We start from the raw sequence: 5326 nt of genomic DNA, 5'->3' as shown, positions 1-5326 counted from the left end.
GGCCTTCAAACCCTAACAGCTTGTGCCTTGGTTTCCCCATCAGCACACTGAGCCTGGAGAGGGTGGCAGCAAGGCTTTAGGTAGCCATAAGTGTGCTGTGGGAACATCCAAGGGTGGGTTGGGGGCAAAGGGGCGTCTCTGGCATGCCCAGGGCCAGGCATCAGCAGCCCATGGATTACCCCAGCATCTGAAGCTGCCAGGCCTCCCTCAAGGCTGCCATTGTCCCAGAGCTGGGGAGACGATTAGTGACGGGATTAGAGCTCATGGTGAGGGACAAGGGAACGGCCCTGGCATCTGGGATGAGGCAAGATGGGCCCTCCTTCCTCTGTGGCATGGGCCTGGGCTAGGCTGGGAGAGGGCTTACCTGCCAGGGCCCCATGGCTAGGGGAGCACTGACCTAATCAGGCCTCTGGCTACACGACACCACCCACACACATATGCATGTGCCCAGACACAGACCCACTCACAAAGATGCCCCCAATCTCCCACATCCAGAGCCTCACCCCAGGGAGACAGACATTCTGACACACACACACGCACACACACACACACACACACACACCAACAGACATATGGACACACATAGCCGCCACCCCCATAATTTCCAGGGCTGGGGCACCAGCTGATCATAGGAGGCCCTGATACATGTTTTTTCCCCATAGTTATAGGTTTTTTTGGGTTTTTTTTGATGGAGTCTTGCTCTGTCACACAGGCTGGAGTGGTGGTGCGATCTCAGTTCACTGCAGCCTCCACCTCCCAGGTTCAAGTGATTCTTCTGCCTCAGCCTCCAGAGTAGCTGGGACTACAGGCGCGCACCACCACGCCCAACCAATTTTGTATTTTTAATAGAGTCGGGGTTTCACCATGTTGGCCAGGATGGTCTCCATCTCCTCATGATCCACCTGCCTCGGCCTCCCAAAGTGCTGGGATTACAGGCGTGAGCCATTGCACCCAGTCTAGATTTTTAAAAAAGACATTAAGCAAGTGACACTGATTTGCAGGCTCCACTTAGAAGTCCTTTGCGGGAACCTGCAGTGCGTGTGCGGGGCTGGTGGGTATGTGCGCACCTCCTGGTTGCCCCAGTGCAGCCCAAGGCAGAGGCATTATGGCTGTACCCCTGCGGCCCACCACCCACCTCCTCTTCGACATGGGTGGCCTGCTTCTGGACACTGAAAGGTTCTGTTCAGTGGTGTTTCAAGACATATGTGATCGCTATGAAAAGGAATACACTGGGGATGTGAAGTCCCTGGTCATGGGTAAGAAGGCGTTGGAGGTGGCGCAGGTGGTCGTGGACGTCCTGCAGCTCCTGGTGGAAGAGGTGTTGGAAGAAAGCCAAGCCAGGCCAAGGGATGTGTTCCCCACTGCAGCGCTCATGCCAGGGGGCTGAGAAACTCATCCTCCACCTTCAGAAACACAACATCCCCTTTGCCGTGGCCACCAGCTCAGAGTCTGCATCCTTTGAGGTGAAGACAAGCAGGCACAAGAACTCTTCAGCCTGTTCCATCACATCATGCTGGGAGACGACCCGAAGTGAAGAACAGCAAGCCCAACCCTGCCATATTCCTGACTTGTGCCAGGAGGTTCTCTCTTCCTCCTCCCGTGGAGGAGTGCCTTGTCTTTGAAGATGCGCCCAACGAGGTGGAGGCAGCCCTGGCTGCCAGGATGCAGGTGGTCATGGTTCTAGATGGAAACTTGAGCCAAGACCTGACCAGAAAGGCCACCCTGGTGCTGAGTTCCCTGCAGGACTTCCAGCCCCAGCTGTTTGGTTTGCCCCACTATGAGTGAGAGGGAGTCTACATGGTGGTCCTCCCAGGCCACTCTCATGGTCAACACTACTGGGGGAAAGAGAGAGGAAGTCGATAACTCCCACATTGCCCCCTACATCACCAGTGATTTTAGCCTCCTGAAGTCTGCCTTTTCATCCCGTGTTGCCTTGACCCACTCTCTAAAGTATTGATAAGACGTAACTTGACAGTTAAGAGAAAACACAGTAGCCCAGAACAAAGATCAAACTTGAATTACCATCTAAAAAATCAACTGGATGTAGCATATGATAAAGTGAATGTACTTACATACATATATATTAATATGCATGTAGGCATTATATATATGTATGTGTATATATATATGTAAAATATATGATTTTCCTAAGAACAAATAATTATATTTGTCCTAAGACAAAATAAAATTATATTTGTGTTTGTTTCTTTTTTATTTTAGTTTTTCTGAACACTGCCTGGGAAATGTAAACTATCCATATATGTATACAATTTATGTGTGCATGTGTGTGTGTGTGTGTATATATATATATATATATACATATATATATATATACACATATATATATATATACATATATATATATACACACACATACACATATATTTCTATCATATACTGCTTCCTCTTCTTGGTGTTAATGTTAACATTGGATAGAACTGATAAAGTGAGATGGTAGTTCTATCTGATTTACAAATAAACCTGAGTGGGAAAGTCATGTTTTTGATGAGCACTAAGAAATAATTTTCCTCATTAACTAGCGTTAAAATTATTTTTGTTACCTCAAAATATCTCTGGATCTTTACTCATTGCCTGCCTCTGAGCTGTATCATCGATGGTGTATTTTTCAGCTACTCGTCAACTCTGGAAGCTGTAGATGAACCATAGGAATGCATGTGAAGGACAGAACAAGCCACTGGCAAATTCGTTTCCACATCCCTGATGGCTTGTGTATGTGTCTGCACTTTGAATTCTCCTTCAAGCCAGATGCAACATCTTACTGTTTCCTTCACAAATTGATTTAGTTTAATCATTTGACAGATTTTTTTAAAAAAAGAATACATTTAAGATGTATTTTTAACTTGATTACATGTAAACATAATTTATGTAAAAAAGGAGTCAGTTTAAAGAATAGCATCAGTGTGAATCCCAGGAGAGGCACTGGGGACAGATATGGCAAATATCAGGGAGCTGATCCTCACATGAATGAAAGACATAGAAACATCCTTGGCACAGACTATGTGCAAGTGAACATGGGAACACAGACACACACAGACACGGACAGACACCAGGGGCCTTTCACACACAAACCTCCACTCTTGGCCCTGCCTCTGCACAGACCCTCCCACCAGGTCACTCATCCACAGGCTATTTATACACTGATACGTGCACTGGTTCAGGGCCACATAGTTACCTGCCCACACACCAACACAAAAACACTTGTGCACATCTCTCTGACACAAAAACCCACCTATGGCTAACATTTGTTGAGCACTTACTCTGTGCCAGGCACTGTACTAAGCACCTTTTAAGATTTCACTCATGTGATCCTCACAATGACTCTGCTGAGGTTGGTACTGAGGTTTATCGGGGGAACTAGCCCCCAATATTTCAATGTAGGTTCTTTTCTATTTTCCCTAAGTAAAAGAGAAAGAGTAAAAAAGAAAGAAATTTTACAGCTGGGTCTCCAGAGGTGACATCATATGTCAGCAGGTTCCATGATGCCCCAAGCTGCAAAACCAACAAGTTTTTATTAGCGATTTTCAAACGGGAGGGAGTGTATGAATAGGGTGTGGGTCACAGAGATCACATGCTTCAAAGGCAATCAAATATCACAAGACAAATGGGGGTAGAGCAAGATCACGAGGCCAGGGCAAAATTAGAATTGCTAATGAGGTTCCATGTTCCACTGGGCACACATTGTCATTGATAAACATCTTAACAGGAAACAGGGTTCGAGAGCAGACAATCGGTCTGAGTAGAATTTCTCCAGGCTGGAATTTCCCAATCCTAACAAGCCTGGGGGCGCTGCAGGAGACCAGGGCGTATTTCGTCCCTTATCTACAACTGCATAAGACAGACACTCCCAGAGCGGCCATTTTAGAGACCAGGGCGTATTTCGTCCCTTATCTACAACTGCATAAGACAGACACTCCCAGAGCGGCCATTTTAGAGACCTCCCCCTGAGAATGCATTCGTTTTCCCAGGGTTATTCCTTGCTGAGAAAAGAATTCAGCAATATTTCTCCTATTCGCTTTCTGAAAGAAAAGAAATATGACTCTGTTCTGCCCGGCCTAGCAGGCAGTCAGACTTTATGGTTATCTCCCTTGTTCCCTGAAAATCACTGTTATCCTGTTCTTTTCAAGGTTCCCAGATTTCATATTGTTCAAATACACGTGCTTTATGAACAATTTGTGCAGATAACACAATCATCACAGGGTCCTGAGGCGACATACATCCTCAGCTTACAAAGATAACAGGATTAAGAGATTAAAGTAAAGACAGGCATAGGAAATTATAAAAGTATTGATTGGGGAAGTGATAAATGTCCATGAAATCTTCACAACTTATGTTCAGAGATTGCAGTAAAGACAGGCATAAGAAATTATAAAAGTATTAATTTGGGGAACTGACAAATGTCCATGAAATCTTCACAATTTATATTCTTCTGCCATGGCTTCAGCTGGTCCCTCTGTTTGGGTTCCCTGACTTCCCGCAACAGAGGTTGGTACTGCCATCATTCTCATCTTACAGGTGAGGAAACTAAGGCTCAGATTGGTGACGTGACTTGCCCAGGACACACAGCAAAGAGGAGGCAGAGGAAGGATTTGAACCCAGGCAAGCTGTCTTCACAGCCCAAATTCCAATCCTAGCTCTGCCTCCTGACTTGCCAGGTGGCTTAAGCCAGTCATTCCACCTCTCTGAGCCTCAATCTCATCAGTGAAATGAGGACCTTTCTCACCCCCATCAACTGCTGTGAGGATTAAAGAAGGTGACACTGGGAAGGCTCCTGGGGTAACTAACAGGTTCCAAGTGAATACAGCCATCTTCAAGTTGCCAAGATTTTGCACATAGCTAAGGTGGGAAGAGCTTTGCCACTTGCTAAACTATGTGACCTTGGACAAGGGAGTTGGCCTCCCTGTGCCTCAATTTCCTCATCTGTAAGGTGGGGATGACACTTGCCCTCCACCCATAGAGTTATTGTGTAGATTAAACGAGATGGTACAAGTAAAGCCCTGGGCATGGCATTGAGCAGGTACTCAATATGTGCCCAAGAACTCCCCCAAGCTGTGACCAGCTGCCCTCCAGATCCCAAGCTGGTCTTAGACCCCAAAACCCACCAAAAGGAAAGAATCGCCACACACAGATTTGTCACTTAAAAAAATAAAGAGACTGAAGCATCAGATATTTGTAAGAGCCTTTCTCCTGTTTATTGGCAAGGCTCCAGCCCAGGCCTGACCCATTCACTCCTTGTCAAAGGAGGCAGCCACCAGTGGTAGGGGGCCAGGCCCACCTGGCTCCAATCAGGGGGTCTCCTCCATGGGGT

At 46.6% G+C, this 5326-nt stretch overlaps 1 pseudogene; it reads left to right on the top strand.

Annotated features, from left to right (window-relative positions):
* The first annotated feature begins 1105 nt into the window (after positions 1-1105).
* LOC101127015 (pseudouridine-5'-phosphatase-like) lies at positions 1106-1785 on the top strand (annotated as a pseudogene).
* The last annotated feature ends 3541 nt before the right edge of the window (positions 1786-5326 follow it).

Source organism: Gorilla gorilla, chromosome 21, assembly GCF_029281585.2.
Source record: "Gorilla gorilla gorilla isolate KB3781 chromosome 21, NHGRI_mGorGor1-v2.1_pri, whole genome shotgun sequence".
In the NCBI taxonomy this organism is placed as follows: domain Eukaryota; kingdom Metazoa; phylum Chordata; class Mammalia; order Primates; family Hominidae; genus Gorilla; species Gorilla gorilla.
Note: the sequence above shows the minus strand (reverse complement) of the source record. Positions and strands in the feature narration are given on the sequence as shown.